This window comes from Dromiciops gliroides, chromosome 4 (genome assembly GCF_019393635.1).
Source record: "Dromiciops gliroides isolate mDroGli1 chromosome 4, mDroGli1.pri, whole genome shotgun sequence".
Lineage (NCBI taxonomy): Eukaryota > Metazoa > Chordata > Mammalia > Microbiotheria > Microbiotheriidae > Dromiciops > Dromiciops gliroides.
In genome coordinates, this window is record NC_057864.1 from 350,422,003 (window position 1) to 350,448,296 (window position 26,294).

The following is a 26,294-nucleotide window of genomic DNA, read 5'->3' on the forward strand; positions in this document are numbered from 1 at the left end:
TGATTTTAATAGTAAAAACTTGAAAAATATTTTGTTCTTAGAAACCATTTAACTCCAGGGGGTGTGTGCTATTCATGCAAAGAAATGGGAACTGGAGTAGAAAAGGTCTGACTCTCACTTGCATCATAAGAATAAAAGAGGCAGTCTCTCTCACACAATATTCTACAGTAGAATCTTTATAGTCATGCAATTGACTGAGAAAAATAAAGAATGCAAACTTCTACTGAATTTATTGTTTCTCTGTTGTTTTAAAAAAACTATTTGGGGGGTGGCAGGTGGTACAGTGGATAAAGCACCGGCCCTGGATTCAACAGTACCTGAGATCAAATCTGGCCTTAGACACTTGACACTTACTAGCTGTGTGACCCAGGGCAAGTCACTTAACCCCCATTGCCCCGCAAAAAAAACCCAAACCAAAACAAAAAAGCCTATTTGCTTCTATATAGTAAAATGCAACCTTAAAGGTGTTCATCCTACCAGCTCATTCCCATGCATGTATTAGAATCACATAAGATTCCTTGATAAATCTAACCACAGAGGCACCTTTGTTTGATCCTCTGATTATCAATATTCAGTGAGACATAAAATAGGAGGAATCATCCATGCTCTCCAAAGGTATTTGTGGAGGAATATCCAGTGCAGATTCCAAATGTAATAGGGATTCCTTTAGATGGTATTTTTTATAGATGGGGAAGTCATCCAGGTACTACTTTTTGTGACTGGCATTACACTGATTGTTTCTACTCCCAGAATACAACAGTTTCCAAAATGAGATATCTAGTCAATCAAAGATATTTGACCTTACCATCTAGAAAGGAAAAATTAACTGGATGAAGAATATTCATAGTCCATATTATGAAATGCAGTTGGATGGTAACCCATTGATAGAGCTGGCCCATCAGTAAATATGTCTGGAGCAGACACTGAAAATAGGACTTAGAATTGAATAGCATTAAGAAAGAGAGTTCGCCGTGTTGCACTTTGGAAATTGTCCAGAACTTTGAGTAATCCATAGCTTCTTCTTGATACAAAGCCACTTCTTTTTGGACCACTGTACTTCACATGATTCCATATGACTTGTGAATGAATGAAACATTAGAATCACCAGAGAATCAAAATAATGGATGACTCCAAGAACAATGGAGAGATATATCATGGAATTACATAAGCTTCAACATATTACCAGTGGCAAATTGAAAGAAGTAGAAGTAATAGAATTAAATATGTAATCTAGTTTATGTAAGACAGGGGCAGCTAGGTTGCACAGTGGATTAGAGTGCAAGGCCTGAAGTCAGGAAGCCTCATCTTCCTGAGTTCAAATCTGGCCTTAGACACTTACTAGCTGTGTGTCCCTGGACAAGTCACTTAACCCTGCTTGTCTAATATGTCCTCATCTTCAAAATGAGCTGGAGAAGGAAATTGTAAACCACTCCAATATTGTTGCCAAGAAAACCCCAAATGGGTGCTTGAAGAGTCAGATGTGACTAAAACAACTACACAATAAATATAGAACATAAAAGAAAGTGTTGATCTAGAAGAAGGCCTCAGGGATATTGGATGGGCCATTTTTGGAGAATTTTTGGTAGGACACAGATAAGAGTCATGGAGGATGAGATGGTGTGAATGGATTGATAACCACATCAATGAGATTATATATCCATTGAAATATACCTTACAGTGAAGTATCCCAGCAGCTAGCACAATGCCTTAGACATAGTAAACATCTCTTTGTTGGATATGAATTTGTAACACCAAGGTCTCTCTGTAGTATTTTTTTAAACTAAGTGTAGGAAAGTGTTGGCTAAGTATAGGAAATGACAAACTCAGACTTTAAAAGCAAATAATTCTTGTGTGTATTATTTTAAATCCCAGAAAATGAAAAAAATAAGAAGTTCTGAAATAGGGAATATTTTAGCTTTGGAAGCTCTACTTTTTGATGTTGTACCAATTCAAATTGATTGAAAATCTAACTACAGACCCATCAAGGTGGCAGGTAGCAATTTTTCCTTCTATAGCTCTTGTCCTTTTCCGTCCTCAGATGTGAAAAAGTTATAACATCTTTTCCAAATGCACAGAGAAGCTATGTTTGTAGATATAAAAGCCAGTGTTTTTGTCTCACAAATTTGATGCTTTTTTGTAGGATTTGAGGCCCATGAGTGAAGGTTGTAATTATTAAGTCAGTGTTCTGAATATGTAGGTCTACCAATCTCCAGAGCTCTAGAATTTATTGGTAGTTTGTGAACTGTTTTAGTTTCTGGGAACTCATTATACCTAGCTTCACCCAAATCTGGATAAGAAAAGAAGAGATGATTAATAAAATTTCCACAAGTCTTTTTTTTCCCCAAAGATTGAGTCATCTGTTTTTCAAAAGAATTGTCTTTCTTGAAGTGAACCTCTGTGGTAGATATATAAATCCTCTCCAGGCTGAACTGTGAGCTTCCTCTACTATGCCCCCTTCAACTTGAAGCCTCACCCCAGGCTTGGAATCCAAACATAGAAAGTTCTTCCTGTCCCTGCAGCCTCTTCCTTTGATTGTAAGGCTTCTTCTATAACCTCGATTTAAGGAGGCTGGCTAGGCCAGCCATGTTTCATTCTTGTCCTGGTTAACCCTAGACATCATCTATTATACCCCAGACATACCTTTGCCTCTCCTGCTCTTCTTTGCCAAGTCCCATTATTCTCCCTTTTATATGTTATTTTTCTCCCATTATAATGCAAACTCCTTGAGGGCAGGGATTATCTTTCCTTCTACTTGTATTTATGTCCCCAGTGCTTTGTACAGTATTTGGCACATATTAAAAGCTTCCTGGCCAATACAGGAAGAAGAAATGGAAGCAGTGTCAGATTTTATATTCTTGGGCTCAAAGATCACTGCAGACAGTGACTATAGTCATGAAATTAAAAGACATTTTCTCCTTGGAAGGAAAGATATGGCAAATCTGCACAGCATGCTAAAAATAAGAGCCATCATCTTGCCAACAAAGGACCAACAAATGTCTTTTCATCATCTTGCCAACAAATGATTTTTCCAGTAGCAATGTATGGCTATGAGAGTTGGTCTATAAGGAAAGCTGAAAATAGCAGAATCAGTGCTCTCAGATGGTTCTGGAGAAGACTTTGGAGAATCCCATGGACAACAAGGAAATCAAATCAGTCAAAAACTGAAGCTGAACCTTAAATCCTTTGGCCACATGATGAGAAGACAGGACTCACTAGAAAAATTCACTGGGAAAAATTCAAGGCAAAAGAAGAAGAGGATGGGAGAGAATGAAATGGATAGATAGTATCATGGAAGCAATGAATATGAGCTTGGATAGGCTTTGGGAGATAGTGGAGAATAGAAGGGTCTGGGATGCAATGGTCCATGGGGTCCTGAAGAGTCAGACATGACTGAACAACAACAACAGCTGCTTAAAAAATGCTATTTGACTTACTGACTGAATACCATAGAACCTTGTTTTGATTTGAGCTTACTAAAATGAATGTTAGCTAATGACAAAGTTGATATTAGAATCTTGGTCTCATGGGTCCTAGCCCAGGAAACCACCTCACTCTAGAAGACAAATAAGCTTAGTAGAAAGATTTGTAAGCCTCTTGTGGGAATCAAGTCTTTCTATGTCTAGTTCATGTTATTACCTTACCCTCTACTTAGATCCTTTGATGGCATTGATATGGCTACTACTCCAGCGATGAAAATCATAGACCCTTTTACCTTTTCATCCAGTGTGATTCTTGTTCATGTTCTTTCATAATTCCTCTACAAAAACTCCATATAATATGCTTAAGGCCTCTCTTTAGGATATATGTGTGTATACATATATATGTACACACATGTGTATGTGTATGTATATGTAATGGGTACCAGGTCAGTATTTGGGCTAACCATTCTCTGCTCTTCCTACATGATCAAATATTCTCTCCTCTACACTTATCCCCACCCCCAAGGCCCAAAATGATTGATATCTTTTTTTGTATCACTTTTTTCCTGAATAAATTCGTCACTCTCCTCTACCCATTGAACCATCCCTCATGACAAATAATAAAAAATAAAGAGAAAAAAACACTTATGTAAAACTGAACCACAAAGAAGCTCTGACAGTATATACAATATTCCCACACCTAGAGTTCCCTGCTTCTGTAATAAGGGACATATATTATCTCATCTTTTCTGTATAGTTAAGCTTGGTCATCATAATTCAATAGCATCCAGTTGTTTGTTTGCTTTTTCTTCTTTCCATTTACATTATTATAGTCATTGTGTTCTTTTTTTTTTTTAGTGAGGCAATTGGGGTTAAGTGACTTGTCCAGGGTCACACAGCTAGTAAGTGTCAAGTATCTGAGGCCGGATTTGAACTCAGGTACTCCTGACTCCAGGGCTGGCGCTCTATCTACTGCGCCACCTAGTTGCCCCTGTCATTGTGTTTTTTAAAACCTGGTTCTTCTTCCTTTACTCTGAATCAGTTTCTAAGAAGTCTTTCAATACTTCTCTGAATTAATTATTTGTACCTTTTCTAAATGGTGCAGTAATGTTAATCAAACATTTCCCCAGGGAAATGAGGATTGTGACTCTGTGCTCAGTGTAAAATTCCAGAGAATGACTATTTATATAGATTATTAGATTGATGCCTGAATGTGTTTTCTTCTTCTAATCCATATATCCTATGTTTAGGTATTTTGCTATAATATTGCATTACATATATAACTTTTTTTTTAGCTATTCCCAAATCAATTTGTATCTCCTTTGATGCCAGACCTTTGCTAACACAAAAGTACTATTCTACATTTTTCTGATCAATTATGTCTTGGGATTTCATGCCATTTCTCATATACAGAGAATTCTTGTTATGATGTTATAGCTTATTTATAACCACAAGTGTCTTTCCATTGCCTGTTGTGCCACTCACAATTTTGATTTGTTGGTGATTGTGAGTGATTTATAATGATGTGAGATCATAGATCTAGAGATATCAAGTACCTTATAGATCATGTAATTTAACTCCTTCATTTTTCGGCTAGAAAACTAAGACTCCAAGAGGTTGTGAACTTTCTTTCCTTTTCTTTTTTTCCCAGGGCAGTGAGGGTTAAGTGACTTGCCCAGGGTCACACAACTAGTAATTGTCATGTGTGTGAGGCCAGACTTGAACTCAGGCCCTCCTAAATTCAAGACTGGTGCTTTATCCACTGAGCCACCTAGCTGCCCAAAGTGAACTTTCCAAGGTCACACAGATCATAGTATTCCATGATTCTTAGGGGAGAATACTGGTGTTAAATAAACAGGATGTGTGTATATGTATGTATATGTGTATGTATGTCTGTATATATTCATGAGTATATGAAGCTTTGGAGCATTGAAAGTACTTAAATGAAAACCCACTGTGGAGATGGTAGGTCCATGGATGTGATATATTGCATATATTTTCTGATTTTTTCAATACGTTGATCATTTTTTTGGTTCTTCCCTCTTCTTTTTCTTTTAAAAATATTATTGGTTATATGGGAGAGGAAAGGGAGAGATACACTGGTAGAAGTTTTTGTGATATATAAAACAAAAGCTATAAATAAAAATAATTGTAATAAAATACTGCAGCACTTCCCACATGTTTTCCCTCCCTCATTTAATTCTGAGTTCAACTCCCCGTTCAGCTAGAGTATCTATCCAGACTGTAGGCACTGATGGATTCACTCAACAAATTTTCCCTCCAACAGTTTGTCATAATTCGTACTATAGTCTGGCTTTATCACCCTCTTTATATTTCTTTCCTTTTTGGATTTATAAGCTGTTTGAGTTTGTTTGGTTGTTGTTGTTGATGTTTTGTAATAGTTCTGCATCTCATTCAAGAGGCCCTTAGTGTTCCTTGACTTGATGTGGTCACCCTGCCTTATTACTTAGTAAAATTCAGAGCAACTTATTGGCATTCAGTAAATTTCAATTGAATTGAATTTGGCTGTTGGAATCCAAGTTTCAAAGAGGGTCATTTTCCCTGAAAAATTAGCTTCTTGGAGCCTCACTTTTGGCTAATTAATTGAGATGTCTATTTTTTTTTTTTTTGGCATGGTGCTAGTTCCATAGAAGCTTAGACCTGATTAAAGAACAATAGAAAACTTTATTATAAAATATATTTCTTCCAGGGAGTACAAAGCACTTTACATTTATTATTGCCTCATTAAATCTCCTAATAGCCCTACAAGGCTTGTATCATTATCTCCATTATCAGGATGAGGAAATTTCATTATGTACAACCAACCATTTGCCTGGAGTCAAAAATGAGATTCAAGTAGAGTGAAGACTAGAAACAATGTTTCTTGTTTTCATATAGTCATGTAGAGCACTGCCTAGCTGTTGCTACTGGATTCTAGGTGGTTTGGGGCACCTGTGGCGACTTAGGGAGAGTTGAAGAAGAAGGAGAGGGAATAAAAGGAAGAGGGGAGGAAATAGTGATGGTGACAGTGAATAGGAACATCTTAGCAGAAGCAGCACTGGGAAAATCATTTTTAGCTAAAGATACTTTAAGTGTGATTCTTACAGATATCTGGTGATCATTCAGAACCTATAACTAGCACGGGGATAGAGAAGCTTCATGTCAGGATTCTGGTATCCTAGTTGGAACATGCTGTCCTCTATTGGTCTGGACTATTATTGTCTAGACTATTGGTCCAGTTCCTTGTCTAGTGATCCTTTGCTACTCATGGCTCATGTTCACACCCCCTCCCAATAAACACATTTCCCTTTCAAGAGGACCTGCTTTCCAGGGGTGACAGCACATAAGGTCCAGAGGTCCCCTAAGTGGTGTGGCACTTAGGAGTGCTAGGTTTGGATTTAGGAAGACCTGGGTTCAAATCCCACTTCAGACCTTGCAAAGTCATATGATCCTGGGCAAGTCACTTAAACTCTCCCTGTCTCAGTTTCCTCAACTCTAAAAGGGGTTGTTATAAGGATCAAATGAGATAATATTTGTAAGCACTTAACATAGTACTTGGTACATAGTAGCTACTTAATAAATGCTTATTTCTTCCCTTATAATCTCATTCCCTTCTTCCACCCATAGCACTCATTGCCAGGTTATTTTAACTCTCTTTAAAGGTTCCAAATCTTACTGGCAGGGGTGGTGTATGTATGTAATCCTTGTTATTGAGGAGGCTGAAACTAACAGATCTCTTAAGCTTGAGAGTTCTGAACTGCAATGGGCTAGGCTGATCAAGAGTCCACACTGAATTTGACATTGTTATGTAGAACTTCCAGGAGCACTGGGTCATCTCCAGGAGCATCTAAGGACAGATAAACTAACACAGGTCAAAAATAGAATATCCTGTGCTCTTTAGAGTAGGACTGGGCCTGAGACTGGCCCTTATTTTTCCAACTTACAGAAGATAAGGAGACAAAGTCTTTTTTTTAATCTTTTAAAAATAATTTATGGAATGAAACAAACATTTCAAATTAAGAAAACATTCCAGGTCTATTTCTTCAAGAAAACCCTTCTCTGGTATAGAAGCTGACCCAGAATCTCAGATATAAAGAGACTCTAGGATATGAGAGTCCATTTAACCCAACCTGCACCTGAAGAATTCCTTTAGCAAAGTAGATAAGTGATTATTCAGCCTTTGCTTGAGGACCTTCAGTGATGAAGAACCCACCAGCTGCCAGGGCAACCCATTCCACCTTCCAGTATCTCCATTTGTGTGCTGGTAAATGTTTAACAACTGACTCTCAGGAAAGGAAAACAGCACCTTTAAGTTTAATTTTCATTATTAATATTTTCTACATAATTTTCTCAAGTGAAGACAACAAAACAATAAATGAAGCCTAAATGTATAGTATTTGCCAATTTCCAAATGTAAATTTGTTGTTCAGTCATTTCAGTTGTGGCTGACTCTTTGTGACCCATTTGAAATTTTCTTGGCAAAGATACTAGAGTGGTTTGCCATTTCATACCCCAGCTCTTTTACAAAGAAGGAAACTGAGGCAAATAGGGTTAAGTGACTTGCCCAGGGTCATATAGCTACAAAGTGTCTGAGGCTTGATTTGAACTCAAAGAGTAATTTTTCCTGAGATCCAGAACTCTATCCACTGTGCCACCTACCTGTCTAAATACTCACACTAAAAAAAAAAAATTAACAATCAGCTCTCACTAGCTGGCTACAGCATACCCCTGAATAGCTCTAGTTTTAGAAAATTCGTCACTGTAAGCCTGACTCTACATGTTGGCAATTTCTTCCTATCACTAACAGTTCTGCCCTTGGAGACCAATCAGGACAAATTTAATCCTTCTCAGTCTTCTTTGCTGGATTATTGATCGTGTCAGGACTGCTAATCTTGAATACTATCTAAGGCTCTGTCTTGGCTCCTCTTCTCTTCTCCTGTCATACTATTTCATTAGATGATCTCATACCCTTCAGATACTAAAGACAGTTATCATCCTGTGTGATTGTAGACAAATCACATAATTTTCTTAAGTCTCAGTTTACCCATCTTCAAAAATAAACAATATAGTAATATTAGTATAGAAAATAGGAAAGGCGGTAAGTTCAGAATCCAAAGACTCTTATTTAAATCCCAATGGCTGCTCTGCCATTTATTAGCTATGTACCTTTGGACAAATTTACCCTCTTCTTTCCATCCCATTCCCTCCCCCACAAACATACACATTATTTTTTTCCTCAAGAGAAATCATTCTTTGTTTCAACTCTGGGGTGAGTGTAAAATAACAGACGATGACTACTTAGATTGTTTTACTACTACCGACATAAGTTTTCTTCTTCTAATATCAACCTTATAAGAAAAGCAGAGTCATTGAAAGGTACAAGTTCTGAGTTCATAGAGCCTGAAGGGGCCTGAAAGGGCAAGTATTTCAACCTCCTCATTTTATAGGTACAGTGAGGCAAAAGAGAACCTTGTGACTTGTCTAAGGAACATAGCCAGTGAAGCAATCATTATATATGGGATTTGAACCAGATCCTCTAATTCCAGAGCCATCTTTCCTCTTTGAATGATAGAGCTTCGCATTTAGAGTTGTCTATTTTCAGTGTTGCCATTGAAGATTATTCACGTGTCATCATTTAAGGGTCACTGTTTTATTTATTTTCCCCATTTACTTATCAGACTAGCTCTACTTTTCTTTCTTTCTTTTCTTTTCTTTCTTTCTTTTTTTTTTTTTGCAGGGCAATGAGGGTTAAGTGACTTGGCCAGGGTCACATCTAGTAAGTGTCATGGGTCTGAGGTCGGATTTGAACTCAGGTCTTCTTGAATCCAGGGCTGGTTCTCTATCCACTGTGCCACCTAGCTGCCCCTAGCTCTACTTTTCTTGAGGAAAAAATTGCTTAATTTTCTAGAAATGAGACTTAAAAGTAAATTTATTTTGTTGGATTAATTAAGCATTTATTAAATATTTTGGACCTAGCACTTTGATGATAGTTGGTTGACTATTGATTGTTACTGATTGTAATTCATTTTATATAATAGGGGTTTGATAAATGTTTATTAAACACTTAAATTACTTTATTACTTAACAAAATAATTATCTTTAACTTTGTTAAAGGTTAAATGGGATGGTTTCCCAAGCCATTATGGATATAATGGAAGTGAAAATGTAAATAGATCAATTAATAAATACTTATTATTTATTTGCCCAACACAGTACCTGGCACATAATAGGTGCTTAATAAATGTTTTTGAATAAATGAATGTGTAGAAGACACTGAGTAGAATTGATATGTCCTCTAAGAGTTTATAGCCTGCTTGTAAAGCTCTGGGGAATGATACAATAAATTATATAGTAGTAAATTATCTAGTAGACATAAATGTTATGAGTTCAAACAATGGAATGATCAGTAAGGACTGGGACAGTGAGAGAACGGTTTGTGGTGGAGTCAGGATGTGAGTTCCATGGCCATTCTTTTTTTATTTCCCAGGCATCCAATGCTTCTCTAATGTTTTGTTCTCAGTCCCTGAATATCATTTTTGAATTTTTCATTAAGAGCTCATTTTCTTTCTTATCCCTTTCTTTAGCTCTTGACTGGCAGTTAGCAATGTGTCTGGCACATATTAGGCACTTAATAAATGTTTATTGACTGATTGATTCTAATTACAGTTAGATTTATCTTGTCCATTCCATTCTCTTCTTTGAGATTCCAATGTAAGTTATTACATGATTACTCATTTTTTTGCAGATTGTTTTCTGTCATTCTCTTACCCTCATAGGATTCCTTCATTGAATTCAGATTTAATCTTTGCTGGGTCCTTTCTTAGGACCCAACTATGTTTTTTTCTTTAAATAGCTCTTTTAAAAACAGCTATTTTTCTTAGGACACAGCTATTAAAAAATAACTTTCTTCCATTTCTCTGCATTTAGTTGTAATTCCCTTAACTTATCTGGCACATTTCTTGCTGTTTTGAAGCTGAGTTGAGTGTAAACACAACCTCTAACTCAACTCTCATAGCAGAAGTGTTGAGAAGGATGGATTTAAATAGGATCTTGAAGAATGGGAATGACAACCAATACAAACATATAACATATAAAGCACCAGTTTTGCTATGTAAAATTGTATGCTTGAAGATGTAAACTTAATGGCTTGAAAGATACTAAAGAAATCTAAAACAAGACTGAAATTGCCAGTGACAGATGAGCAAAGAAGGAGTATAGCTAGGTTGTATCATAGCAATTTAAGCAAGACCTTGAGTTAGGTAGGGTGGTAGTTCATCTTTATTTGGCACTGGAAGGTTTGCAAAGCTATTTACAAATATTATTTCATTTTATCCTCACAAAAATCCTGAGAAGAAGATACTGTTATTATCCCCATTTCACAGATGAGAAAATGGAGGAAGACAGACATTAATCAATTTGACTTGGATCATATAGCTAGTAGGTGTTTGAGGACACATTTGAACTCACTTCTTCCTGTTCAGGTAAACTGAACCATATACTCCTTTTAAGGCAGGGACTCTAGCAACACTGGATTATATTGGAACATTGTTTAGAACTGAAGAATAATAGAAGCCAACTAGTCAATGTTTAGGCATCCTTATAGTTCCCTTACCTCTGCATTAAATACTAAGGAATATCTACTGATTTATGATCCCCGAACCTCATTTTTTTTGTTTTTTGTTTTTTTGTTTTTTTTGGGTTTTTTTTGCAGGGCAATGAGGGTTAAGTGACTTGCCCAGGGTCACACAGCTGGTAAGTGTCAAGTGTCTGAGGCCGGATTTGAACTCAGGTACTCCTGAATCCAGGGCCAGTGCTTTATCCACTGCGCCACCTAACCTCATTTTGAGCACACATTTGTATGCTATCATGTACTTGCACATAAATAATCCTATTTAATCCTCACAACAATCTTGTGAGATAGAATTGGCAGGCAGGATTTATTATTCCCATTTTGCAGATGAAGAAACTGAATTCTAGGGATTAAGTGATTACTCCTCCCCTTCAAAGTTGACACAGAACCAGAACTTAAACTCATGTTGGAGTCACTTGACTCCAAGTTCAATACTTTCTCCACTGTACTAAGCTAGTGTAATTTATTCTTATCCAAATCTTTTGTCAGAATTCCAGTAGGACAATTGGATGCCTTGAATTTTATTTTCTTTTAATTTTTCCTGCCTATTGTCTGGTGAAGATTCCAGTGAAAAGCAAAATGTGCAAAAGGCAGGTCACCATAGAGAGAGAAGGTAAGGCATATTATGAGACAAGAACCAAACAATCAGTCCCTGAAAGAAAACAAAAACAAAAACAAAAAAAAACAAACAGAAATTCTTAGTCTTTCTTGTTTAGCCACAATATTTCTTTTTTTTCTCTTTCTTTTTTTTTGGTGCGGCAATTGAGGTTAAGTGACTTGCCCAGGGTCACACAGCTAGTAAGTATCAAGTGTCTCAGGTCCTCCTGAATCCAGGGCCAGTGCTCTATCCACTGCACCACCTAGCTGCCCCTAGCCACAATATTTCAAGTGACCAAAAAAAAAAAATTCCCCTGAATAAAATGAGGATAGTACTTTACAGTATTGAAGCAAATCATTTTACTGAACATGATGACTATGAGTGCTGTGTGAATGTTTATAATTGTAATCAGTCTGATTTTTCAAGAGAATGGCAGCCATATAGGCTATTAGGATCTTAGCATTAGAGCTGTAACTGATCTGTGGCATAGTGGATGGAGCCCTGGACTTGGACTCTGAAAGACCTGAGTTCAAATCTGGCCTCAGTCACTTATTAGCAGTATTACCCTGGACAAGTTGTCTAACAGCTTTCAGCCTCAGTTTCCTCACCTGCAGAAGGGAGATGATAATACCACCTACCTCCTAGGGTTGTTGTGTGTGGATCAAATACAATATTTGTGAGGCACTTTGCACAATGGATGGCATATAGTAGGTACTTAATAAGTGCTTGTTATTAAAAAAGGGGGGCCTTAGAAGTAATCTAGTTATGACTATTCTTATGTAAGAGCAAGCTAATGGGACAAAGAATAACCTTGAAAGTTTCCCCATTTATATGTATGTTTAGTTCCCAAGAATATTTTGAAAATATAGGATGAAAAAAGATGGTTGTCTTCCATAGCCACACAAATTTTTCTTATTTTAATCCACGACTATTTAAAAAAAAATTATAGCTATTGTCACCCAACAGAAATAATGTCTCATTTCCATTACTAAAGACAGACAGTCTAAATCCTCAATTATTCCTTTTAGGTTTAAACATGTTTCTTCTCAATTTTAGAATGAAGGCATATGCAATCTCTAGAGCAAAGAACTTTCTCCTACAGCCCAATCTCCCCCTCCTTCTCTTTTTTCTCTCTTCTGTTTCCTGTTTTTCAGAGTTGGTAGCAGGGGGAAAAAAGCCATCTGTTTTTTCTCAGTTGGCTGAAAGTTTCTGCCACATGCTATTACCTCCATGTTACTCAATATAAGAAATGTTCTCTCATTATCACCCCAGAGGTTTTCTTCCAAGGAATCTCGGGATAAGTTTATTGAGTAGATACAGAAGTGAAATAAAGAAAATCTCTTTCTAACTCTATCACTTACTAACTCTGTGACATTAACTCAGTCACAACTTGGTTACCTCCCTCATAGGAATTAAAACAGGATGTGCTAGAAAATCAAAAAGACCTTTGAAAAGTTCATTTTGAAAAGCTATAAAATACAAGCATTAATTAAATTCTTACTCTATACAAAATAACATGTGTTTCAATTAATATATGTGGAGTATATATTTGTGTGCATATATGCATGTTTTGTTGCCCATGTTGGTTGTGTATGTCCGCATGGGTCTGACTAGATGCAACTCACTAGAAGGAATGCAAATACACGCAATATATTTTTTCTGATTTATACGTGTGGAGAGAGACAGACAGAAAGACTCTTCTGCCCACCCTATTCCAAAGGAGACTTTGATTTTTGCCAGGAGGGAAAACAGGCTGGCCACTTTTTTCTCTTCAAAGAGAGGAGCTACAGGGTCAGAATAATATCTAACTTCCGTCCTCCCCCACCCCACCACCATAAATACCATTAGTCTAGGAGAAATCATCTTTTCCATTTACACTGAGCTCCTCATTGCTTTCCCTTAATGGGAATGGAGTGTGCTAAACTATATATCCAAGGCTTGATTCCCTTTCCACCAAATACCAGTTCCATAAAGATCATATATTTGTTTTTGAGTCATTTCAGTAACGTCCAACTCTTCATGACCCCATTTGGGGTTTTATTGGCAAAGATACTGGAGTGGTTTGCCATTTCCTTCACCAGCTTATTTTACAGAGGAAGAAACTGAGGCAAACAAGGTTAAGTGACTTGCCCATAGCCACACAGCCAGTTTCTAAGGCTGGATCTGAACTCAGGTCTTCCTGACTCCAGGTCTAGCACTCTATCCCCCATGCCACCTAACCACCCAAACATCATACAAAGTGAATATCAAACAAACCCATTTATCCAGGCAGATAGCAAAGAGAAACCAGAGAAAGCACACAGATGAGAATATGCCAAAAGATATATAAAGTAAAGGAGTTTTTCCACTGGGAGTAGGATGTTTTGACTCAACCAAGAAAGTATGAGAAATTCCCCAAAGTCTCTAGTGTAGTAAGATGAGGATAGGGGCATAATTGAGGTGAGTTTACTTTTCTCTTAAACGTTTGCCAACACCAGCCTTCACTTAGGCATGCAACATTGAGTAATCAATTTACTCCAACAATGAGTAGAGTCTCATGTAACTGGGCTTTGAGCTGCAGGCTATATAGATTCAAGAGAAAAGATGAAAAGGAATTAAATAACCATGATTTTTGTTTGATAATAGTACCACCCAAATTATTCTATTATTTATGCAATAAATATGTTATATATCTTGAGAAAGTATGAGAATTATGATATAGGAGATAGAAAATCAGCATTAGAGTCAAGAAGACCTGAGTTTAATTGCCAATTTTGAGGTATACTAGATTTGTGACCCTTGGTGAGTTACTTAATTTCTCAGTGCTGCCCCCACAAAACTCTTTATGACTGTAAGTTATAAAGAAGTTCATAGTATCATAAACTTAGAGTAGGAAATGGCCTTAGTGAATCTCTGGTTCTACACTTCATTTTGAAGATGAAGAAACTGAGACCCAAAGAGGTCACATAGGGGAGTGGAAGAACTGGGATTGAAATTCTTATCTTCTGTTTCCAAACCCTGCTCTCTTCAATTTATATCAGCATTAGTATAGAGAGTTTCCTCACTAAGCATTCTCCACCTATCACACATGGGCAATGAGGGGTGGAATGGGAAAATAATGAAGAATTAAAAAATAAAATCATAGCATTTGCTCATGAAAGACCTCTAGATTGGTGACTCTCTGCTTTGAAAGGTTTCTTTTAAAGTACAAGGGGGATTTGGAGACTCCTTCAGAATCTAAAACAACCCTTAGTTTAGAAACTATCACCATTTGGGATCATGGACTCTCCTAAGCTCAGATCATGACCTCCTTTGGCTACTAAAGCAGATAATTTAATAGTTTCTTTAGTAAATGTGGCATATTTGATGTCAGCAAATGTTACTTTATCAGAGCTCAAGATTTATTAAGCTTTTAGGTTCTCCTTTAAATATTACATGGAGAGTTTGTGCTACCACACTGGGTCATGTTTAAATGACAAATCATGCAGTGTCTCAGTGCAGGCATTGTCGATGCATTGGTTTGACTGATTAAATATTTGAGGCACAAGAGCAGGTTTTTTTGTTTTTTTACTGGCAGAATGTTACATTCAGACTTCATGATTTAAAGAGCCTAGCTTGGGTTTCTTAGAGAAATTTTTGAAGAGAAGATATTGAATATCCTCCAAAATCATTTCTGTCATCTTAAAATGTGTATGCTCAGACCAAGGCTACAGTGTGAGAGGGGCTTGGGGCATGATTAACACCATCAAAGTTCAAAATCCCACTTAATTACAGCCAGGGTTAATTGCATCAAGATCCATCTCCCATAAGGTCAATGGACAGCTGGATTTCTTCTCATTTCAAATCTAAGGTAGAACAGTTTATGAACAAAATTCTGTTCCCCTCTTGTTTCCTTTGAAACTCCATATATCTTGAGATAATGTATTTTAAATGATATTCAATATAATTCAACAAGAATTTGTTAAGCTCTACTCTGGGCTGGGTGGGGCACTGGACACTTTAATATGTTATATGTATCCACTGTAACTATTATTACCTTCCTCCTTCAGACTATTTCCTTTAGGATAAATTTACTTTAAATAAAAAATGCTAAACTATCAATTTCATCAATTTATTTGATATAAAAATCTTATTTTGTTTGTTTTCTTTTAAGTAATTTGATACTTTTCTTGGTCCAGGGTAGAGGGTAGCTGTAATTGCCTTTATGTGAGGACCTCTCAGTGAAGAAATTTCTCTATCATTACAGAACTGTAATTGTTCTCCAAATTGTTTTAGAGAGTTTCCTGGAACATGGAAAAATTAAGTAACTTGCCCAGGATCACAAGGTCAATAGACCAGACCTTGGAACCCCAATTTTTCTAACTCTAAGATTGGCTTTCTGTACTATTCCTTGCTGCCTCTTATTTTTCATTTTTGTCCATCCTATAATTCCATTGGTGTTGAGAATTCCTGGTGAGATAATTCTCTATCACCAGCAGAGAGACGTAGATTCAATTTCATTCAAATAAACTTTGTCCAGAGCACTATAGAAGTGGAATTTTAAAAGCCTGTAGCATAGTGTGGAATTGTGGAGACTGTGGAGAACCTTAAACGTCAGGGGGCAGCTAGGTGGCACGGTGCATAAAGCACCAGCCCTGGATTCAGGAGGACCTGTGTTCGAATCCAGCCTTGGACACTTGACACTTGCTAGCTGTGTGACCCCGGGCAAGTCACTTACCCTCATTGCCCCCCAAAAAGGAAAAAAAAAATAGGCTGAGGAATTTGAAGGTTTTTTTTTTAAATAAAAGTATTTTATTATTTTCCAGTTACATGTAGAGATAGTTTTCAACATTTGTTTATATAAGATTTCCAATTTCAAATTTTTCTCCCTCCCTCCCCTCCCTCTCCCCCTCCCCTAGACTGCAGGTAATCTAATATAGGTTATATATATATATATATATATATATATATATATATATATATATATATATATATATATATACAATGACATCAAACACATTTCTGCATTAGTCATGTTATACAAAAAGAATCAAAGGAAAAAAGGAAAACCTCAAAAAATAAAAACAGCACCTAAAACAAAAGAAATAGTATGATCCAATCAGCATTCATATTCCACAGTTCCTTTTTTTTTCTGGATTTGGAGAGCCTTTTCCATCATGTGTCCTTTGGAACTTTCTTGTATTGTTGTATCGGTGAGAAGAATCTAGTCTATCACAGTTGATCAACACATAATGTTGATGATACTTTGTACAATGTTCTCCTGCTTCTACTCATCTCACTCATCATCAGTTCACGCAAGTCCTTCCAGGTTTCTCTGAAATCTGTTTGCTCATTGTTTCTTATAGCACAATAGTATTCCATTACATTCATATGCTACATCTTGTTCAGCCATTCCCCAATTGATGGACATCCCCTCAATTTCCAATTCCTTGCCACCACAAAAAGAGCAGCTATAAATATTTTTGTACATGTGGGTCCTTTTCCCTTTTTTATGATCTCTTTGGGGAAAAGACCCAAAAGTAGCATTGCTAGGTCAAAGGGTATGCAAAACTTTATAGCTCTTTGGGCATAATTCCAAGTTGCTTTCTAGAATGGTTGGATCAGATTTTGAAGTTTAATCAGTGAGTACTAGGTAAACATGACCAAATCTGTGCAGAAGGATGTTGTAGGGCAGCTTTATCACGGATAGATTTGGAGTTGGAGGGGGAGAGATGGAAGAGGGAGAGAGTGGAAGTACAAAGACATGTTAGAAGGATATTTGCAGTGCTCCAAATAGGTAATAATGAGCATAAGTAGCTTTCATTTTTAATAGATCCACATTATACATTTTAAAGGAGTAAAAATAATTTCTAATCATAACAGGAAAAAGAATGATGCTATCTTTATTTTATTTATCAAAAGTAATTGAAGGTGTGGTGATGCTTTGCCACCAGACCCTGCTACTGGAGAAGGTGAGGTTAGTGGATCATTTGAGCTCAAGAATTTAATGCTACTGCAGCATTAAAGCTGACATGATGTCTGCCCTGATTGCAGGAGCAAAATGTCCCAAAGTGGGAAGCTATCAGTCTTCCTATGAAGGGGTAAACAGCCTAGGTTGCAAATGGAGCAGGTGAAAACTTCTATGCTTACTTACAGGGGAGTCAAGGTTGTGAGTGAAATAAGATCTAGTCTCAAAAAAGAGTAATTGAAAACATTTACTTGTGAATTTAGTTGAAGTTCAACCATTTAAAATTCAACAGGTGAATATTTCAGAGATATTTTTGTCTTTTTATATTAAGAAGACATCATATTTTTCTTTTAACTGAAATCTGAAAGATTTTGTGTTCTGGAAAGTTGCATTCAACTGGAATACAATGTAACAAACATTTTGCCTATCATTTGAAATGTAGATTTTGAAATGTTTATTGTTAGCTATTTTGTTCCATATCAGGAAAAAAATGAATCAACTATTTCATCCCAGGAAATGTGACAAGCTTTAAATATTGGACTCCATGTCCGTCTTTCTATTTATTCACAGATTTTGGGGGAGAAGACACTTTTTCTTCCTTTTTTATTTCCCCAAACCTTTCTCAACTTTGAATGATTGGTTCCAAAGATAGAAGAATAAAGAGACTATTGACATTGAAAGCTGAATTATCACATTAAGCAGTCTCTACAGAGCGGAGCCATTTATGTAGCCTTCACCGAAGCATAGAAGAATTTTTTTACAATCTCATGAGCAAATGGATATATTTCCAATATTCACTTTTTACACAGAGTTAGACCATATTGGTATCATGGAGGGCTGATTGTTGAATGACTACAGCTAGGTCTTCATTAATACACATAATGAATCTTCCTGAGGTGGTCACATTACTTGTATTTTCACAGCATATTTCCATTGGGCTAGAACCAATCACCATATTTCACATAATTATACCTATGAATAGTGCAGATTCAAATACATCCCACCACTTGGGAAATTCATTGTTACTGCTAATTGAGGCTTAACTGCACACCTGTCATTCTTTCTTAGGAATTAGGGTCATACCTTACTAGTGAATATTGAGAGAATTTTTTTATGAGGGGGCAAGGGAGATATACCCTTTTGCCAAGTTCCACATTAAGTATTGGCAAGAAAATGTTACCCTAGGTTGGGGAAAGCATATTAGCTATTGAGAACCAATTATAAATTATTTCTTAAAAAAAGTTTATGTGGGGCAGCTAGGTGGCTCAATGGATAGAGCACCAGCCCTGGAGTCAGGAGTACCAAAGTTCAAATCTGGCCTCAGACACTTAACACTTACTAGCTGTGTGACCCTGGGCAAGTCACTTAACCCCAATTGCATCACTAAAAAAGAAAAAAAATATTAAAAAAAAAAGTTTATGTGATTACATTGTCTCAAATATTATATAATAATAAGTAATTACTATGAGCTCAACCTAAAACTTTCTTTAATATTTATTTTCCCATTTACCACAAAATATTTAATAACATCAGATTCAAATGCTAATATTTAATATATTTTAAATGATTTCCCCTCACCCCTACCTTGGATTCATTTGTGCTCTTGCCTGAAGTAGCCTCTTACTTCCAGTGTACCAAGTTATCCTCCAAACTACTCAAAAGTCACTCTACCTCCTCTAGGAAGCTTAGCAAATATCTTTGAGAAGACCTTTTTAAAAAGTTGTTATCTTACCACTTGGCCCATCAGGTAAAAGCAGATGAAATTAATTAATTGTATTTATTGAGTGTTGTGATGCTGCCTCGTTAGAAAGGTTAATAACTTACCATTTCGCGTAATTTTGTATCAGAGCTTTAACACTAACATTGGGTGGACAGCCTGCCTGGAATGGGACAGTTACTACTAGAAATGATAAAACACCTATTACCTGAAAAGGGTTCCCGTTATATATTTAGTGTCTATAGAATAGGCGCACTCTCAAAACATGACTGGACTTCTAACATCTATTAGAGTATCATATTAAGAAATAATATATTTTAGGGGCGGCTAGGTGGCGCAGTGGATAAAGCACCGGCCCTGGATTCAGGAGTTCCTGAGTTCAAATCCGGCCTCAGACACTTGACACTTACTAGCTGTGTGACCCTGGGCAAGTCACTTAACCCCATTGCCCCGTAAAAAAAAAAAAAAAAAAAAAAAGAAATAATATATTTTATATTTTATTTTATAGGAGAGCAAGGAAATGACAGTATGCAAGTTCCTTTAGAAAGTAAGCTCATTGAGAGCAGCAGTTGTTTCGTTCTTTGTACTCTAGCATCTAGCAAAATACCTGGCACATGGTAGATGGTTCCTAAATTCTTATTTGTTTGATTTTATTGTTATTCTCCTTGTTGTTTGGGGGACCTATGAGGGAATAGAAACAGGATTCACCCAAGATGAGAAAGCACTAATAGATAGGCTACAATATCTGCACTAGATATGGGAGAACCTTAATTGATTAAGTTTCAGATCCATCAAAGTATTGAAGAATTTCATTGAATCATAAATTCAGGGTGCATTATGGTTAGATGTTACAGAGAGGTGGTTTTAGACTTTGTTTGAGGCAAAACTTTGCTTTAGGAAAAAGTTGTTAATGGTTAGAAGGAGAGCTGGCAATATATTTTTGCACTCTGCTTGGAGACTTTTAGATTAGAATATTAAGCAAATACAAATCAATTCATGAAGGCTTAATAGAAGCCAGCTAGGTTTGTATTTCAAACCTTGATATAGCCAGGCAAAAGGAAATGACTGTAGCTGACTATATCATAATAAATGATGAAGTTGGTATCTTATATTCCAGTTCAGTGAATCTGAGAATGGTGTAAGTATTCAAGCACGGAAGGAAAATAATCATTTTGTAATATTGAATGATGCTATTTTAAAAGTACAGAGTGTGCACGAGGCATTGTGCTGGGTTTTCATTGCCCCATTGCCCACTGTCCATTGGCCTTTGCCTCTTTGCCAAGGACAAGGGTTTTGTTCTGGAAATGAGAATCTCTTGCTATACAAGGTACAAATGCCTCCATTCACAAAACATTTGAAGATGACTGATTGAATCATAGCTTGTCATACACCTGTACATCGCCCTTATATAAGATCTTTACAGGGAAAGAAGAGAAAGACAGTACTGAAAAGAGGAAAAAATTGACCCAAAGATAGGAAAGGAGATCCAAATGGAGAGTCAGACTTAGGTCCCTTAAGAGGAAGCCCAGTTGCCTATAAAGGCCCTTGTAGGGAATTACTTGGCCCTAGATAGGAATAAATGATGTAGTCTCAGGAGAGGAAGAAATTATGTGCCTATATACACCCCCAGGAGAGATGGATTTTACTGGAGATTGACCAGCAATCCAGAGTGCTTTCTTCTAAGCCAGGGTGGGCTTAATTAGAAATCTGAAGGTTGTTGAGAAGGTAGAGCTCACCAGAGGGAGAGTGGTAAACTCAATCATGACTCTAAGTATGTAGTAACCTACACTTTTCGCTGGGAAAGTTCAGAACACCTGAGAGGGAGGGAGAGCTGCCTTGACTGTTGTTTCAGGTATGAGTGCTTTTTGTTTTGTACTTTCTGTTGGGTGAAATAAAACCCATCTCATATTCATTGTATTGTTATCCCAAGTATTTGAATTAGAACTGAAGGCCCTTTAGCCATTTTTGTGCAATCTTAGATATAGCTAAATTGTGACCTTCCTAGGAGAAACTGGGGAAGTCATGATCAACTGGCTAGATTTTAGAATTGTGTAAACAAAATTGGAAGTGATTTGTATAAACCCAGAGCTTCAGTTTAGGGCTTTTCTGTTATTGACAAAGATTGCTTTGATAATTAACTCCCAAAAGAAGTGAACAACTGAACTGATATACCTATTTTATAACTTGAAAAAGTAAGGAACAAACATATTAAGTGATTTGTTTACTGGTTTATGGTTAAAAGATTATATGTCAGTGTTTAAGCGTAGATGTTTTAGACAAAATATTAAATCTCTTCATAAAAAAATATTTTATAGCCTCTGTGGATCGAAACTCAAAATGAATCAATAGTGTGGCATAGCAACCTAAAAAAAAACTAATGCAATCTTATGTTGTAGTAAAAGAAGCAACCAGGCAATCAACACTTTTATTAAGAACTTATTTTCTGGAGGGCAGCTAGGTGGCACAGTGGATAAAGCACCGGCCCTGGATTCAGGAGAACCTGAGTTCAAATTTGACCTCAGACACTTGACACTTACTTAGTTATGTGACCCTAGGCAAGTCACTTAACCCTCATTGCCCCACAACAAAACAAACAAATGGGGGGAAAAAGGAGGTTATTATCTGACAGACATTCTGCTAAGAGCTGGGGAATCCCTGAAAGGCAAAAGAGTCCCTGATCTCAAGAAGCTTACTTTTTAATAAGGTCCATAACACGTAAATAAAGGTACATACACGTTATATACAGAGTAGATAGAAAGTAATCAGAGGGGAAATATAACAGCTGGGGGACTAGGGAAAAACTTGTGGAAGGTGAATTTTGAGCTGAGTCTAAGACTAGGGAACTAATAGTCCTGTTATCTGTCACCCTCTTAGGGTCACATCTGGTATGTTGTGCTAATTCTGAGGCCCACAGTTTATGAAGGATATTGATAAACTGGGATGTTTCCAGAGGAGGAAATGGATGGACTCTGAGATCATATAATATTCATTTCCCCAAATATTCAATAAATATTTACTATTTGCCAGGAATTATACTAGGCACTGAGAATTCTAAGACAAAGGAAAGAAGAAAAGAAACAGCTCCAGTCATCAAAGAACTTATGTCCTACTGGAGACTACTCAAATATTGGTAGAAAGACCTAGGCCCATTTAGCCCCCAAACTTGGATGACACGATAGTTCCATTCATTATGATGTCATATGAAAGGGGGTGAGCCTTGTTCTGGCCTCAGAGGACTAAGCCAAGAATAATGGGTGGATGTCTAGAGATGTGGTTTTAGGCTTCATATAAGGAAAAATCTGCTAATAGTTAGAGATGTCCAAACATGGAATGGGCTGTTCTGGGATGCAGTTGATTCCTCTTCACTTGGAAGTCTTCCAGAAAAGGCTACACTAGATGATCATTGATTAAGAATGATATAGATTCTTGTTCTGTTAGAGATGGCCTCAGAAATCCCTTCTAACTCTTAGATGCTGTAATTCTGAGTCAACCTTTTATCAAGAGTAAGGGGGGAAGGTTAGTAAGAAATGGAAAAATAAAAATCCTGACTGGTTTTGATTTCTTTTTCCATATAGAAACAAAGTAACCAGTCAGTCATTTAATCAATAAGCATGTATTAAATGCCTACTATGTGCTATACACTGGGGATATAGAGAAAGGCAAAAGACAGTCTGCCCTTGCTTAGCTCACAATCTAATGGAGGACAAGCAAAACAAATATGTAGAGACAAGTTACATATGGAATCAGTACAAAAAAATTAACTAAATGAAGGCACAAGAATCAAGAAGGATTGGGAAAAGCTTCCAGTAGAAGGTGGGGTTCTGCTTGGCACTTGAAGGAATCCAGAGAAACATGGAATGGAAGAACATTTTAGGCATGGCAGACAGCCAGAGAAAATGCCTTTCTGGAGCTGAGAAGTGGGGGTACTGGCTTTAGAGTCAGAAAGCTTTATTTGAACTTGATATGAATCCCAGATGTTTTCTATTTGTATGACTTTAATTTCTTCATTTCCCAAAGAACACATATGTGTGTGTACCCACATATACATACACACATCTATATAGATTTGATTTCACAAATTCCTGTGAGGTACAGAATATATCGTATATGTAATATATATTATATGTCATGCAAGACACATGGTGATAAATATTATATATGTGTGTATATTCACACACAGAGATATAAATATGTTATACATGTGTGTATATATATATGTATATTGCATACCTCATAGGATCAAAAAATATTTCTATAAAACAGAAAGTGCTATATAAAATTAATTATTATTGTGAGATTATCTAAGGTCCCTTATAGGCTTAAATCCTATGATCCTATGAAGTCATTTAAACTGACATTCAGTTTCTTCATCTGTAAAATAGGATTAATAATGGTTATATTACCTACCTCAGCTTTGTAGTGAGGAAAGTTCACTGTTAGCCTTCAACACTATATGCATGAGTTATTAGTATCATGTCATTATAATTATTAACCCAGTGGTGATTGTTATTTCTTCTGTGTAAATTTCATTACATTCCAAAGTCTGTGGAAGGACTTAAAAAGTTATCATATCTCTTGGTCCACTTGGCAAGGGCACATTAAATTGTTGTTTTGTTTTGTTTTGTTTTGTTTTGAGGGCAATGGGGGTTAAGTGACTTGCCCAGGGTCACACAGCTAGTAAGTGTCAAGTGTCTGAGGCTAGATTCGAACTCAGGTCCTCCTGAATCCAGGGCCAGTGCTTTATCTACTGCACCACCTAGCTGCACCACATTTAATTTAAAAGATAAATTCATTTCATTAGCATTTATAGAGTCATGTGCCAGGGCTTTGCAAATCCCCATCCAAATAGATCATTTATAACATAGGCAGACATGTTCCTGGGCCTGAAATACTCATGAATGGCATTGCAAGCATTTGCCCTATAAACAAGCACCACTCCTGGATACCCTAGGTTAACTTTATTACATGGAAAGTAAATGGAGGGAGCCATTACATATAGCAGAGGCAGCAGCAGCAACAGCAGAGGCAGCAGCAGAGACCCAGCTGGAAAGATCTTATACAGCCAGTGTGGGGACGTGATGCGGGCCCTGGGCCAGAACCCCACCAATGCTGAGGGACTTAGGGTCTTAGGGAATCCCAAGAGTGATGAGATGAATGTGAAGGTGCTGGACTTTGAACACTTTCTGCCAATGCTGCAGACCATAGCAAAGAATAAGGACCAGGGCACATATGAAGACTATGTAGAGGGGCTTAGGGTGTTTGGTTAGGAAGGGGACGGTGCAGTCATGGACGCTAAAATACGGCAGGTCCTCCTCACTCTGGGTGAGAAGATGACCAAGGAAAAAGTGGAAGTGTTGGTGGCAGGACATGAGAACAGCAATGGTTTTATCAACTATGAAGAGCTAGTCCGGATGGTGCTGAACGGCTGAGAACAAAAGTCCCCTTTCCACAAAGAATCCCCTAACTTTCTCAGTGTGAAAATGATCCTCTCACCCCTAAAGCAACTACCTACATTGTCAGGGTTACCAACATCCTTCCTTCCAACCCCAACATGTCCTCTTTGGCCTAACTGCTCTCTGCTTTCACCAAATGAACTTGCTAACTGCTCCTAAAAAAAAAAAAAAAGTGAATGGAAAGGATGCTGAGAGATGCTGTGAATCATTCTGAAGATTGCCATCCTCTTCCAACACTTGCAGGTATTTCTCAGGGGCACAGATCTGCATTATGAATGTAAGCAAATCGTTCAAGTAGCTAAATTCCATGTCAAGCACATTCAATAATGCCAAAGAATCTTTACCCAATTAGATGGAAGCTGAATTTGCCAACAAGAAACTTCAGTATTTCAAGGATCTGTAATTTCATCTGTGTGGCTACTCCCTTCACCAAAGTATATTGTGACTCCTTTATGCCTTAGGCAGAAGATTGAATGAGTTTCTGAGGTTTCAATGAATGGAGGCATAGGAGGGTAAAGGCAAGAAAAGAAATTTAAACTAAATTGCTGTTAGTTTATCAGTTGAGATGAACCAACTGGAGAGCCACAGACTGTTCTCCCTGCCTGAACGGCAGATGGACTTCTGGCAAAGAGTTGATAGGGCAAAAATGGGGGTATCAACTGCAAATAATGCCAGTGTAGAAGGTGGGGTATAGGGAGTAAAAAAAAAAGATATATTTCATTGTACCTCTTCCTGCTTTGTTCCCTTCTACTGACTTTTTTTTTTGATAGGGCCCAAGAAAATGCTTTTTTTCCCCTTTCATTATTTAGAGTGGAACCCAGCCAGAGTTATCCATTGTCCCATTGTCCAAAAGATCCAGTGTATGTGGCTGTAGTGTTTTCCAAAGGAAATGTGTCTAGGGATATTAATGGAATAAAGATAAAAAGAAATCACAATTCTTTGGGTTAAATTTCAGATCCAGAACTGTTTTAAGTGGCTTTTTTACTTGGTTGAGTGTGGACAGTTGAAATGCTGGCCTTATAGAGAGTTTGAAGATGCTTAAAGTATAATGTATCATTAATGACTGTTTCAGGAGAATGGTTTTTAGTGGGTGGCTTAACTCCCCTTTATTAAGAATTTAGTCATTATTGCTGGTTTCTTTACTTCCCTACTTTATGGGAGCAGCTGTTTACAAAGCATAAAGCCTTCATAAGTTTCCAAGACACTCTAGGGAAGATGGGAAACTCCTTGTTGGAAATGCTTGGGGAATATTTTGTTTTTAAAACACTGTGTCTTCCAAAATTGCCTTTTCAGTGAATGAATGAATACTTTTTCATAGGGTCTATAAGTAACTTTAATATCCAACTTACAATATGCTGCCATTTATGTTGGTAATAATGTTTTCCTCTTTAATCCTTCTTGTCTCTTGCTGTTTTTCTGTCAGCCCATGACAATATTACCTGCATTTGAATTGAGAAAGCAGTTCCTTAAAATAGAATGCATTTTTTGGTTATAATTTGATCAGTTTCAATTTAGTTTCAGTGTAATGAAAACATAATGAAAAGTCTGAAT

At 36.9% G+C, this 26,294-nt stretch overlaps 1 protein-coding gene and 1 pseudogene across 1 annotated transcript in view; both read left to right on the plus strand.

Annotated features, from left to right (window-relative positions):
* The window catches only part of SLC35F1 (solute carrier family 35 member F1), a 584,647-nt gene that overhangs the window by 170,861 nt on the left and 387,492 nt on the right, over nucleotides 1-26,294 (plus strand). The gene's annotated exons all lie outside the window — the stretch shown is intronic.
* LOC122726040 lies at nucleotides 24,345-24,719 on the plus strand (annotated as a pseudogene).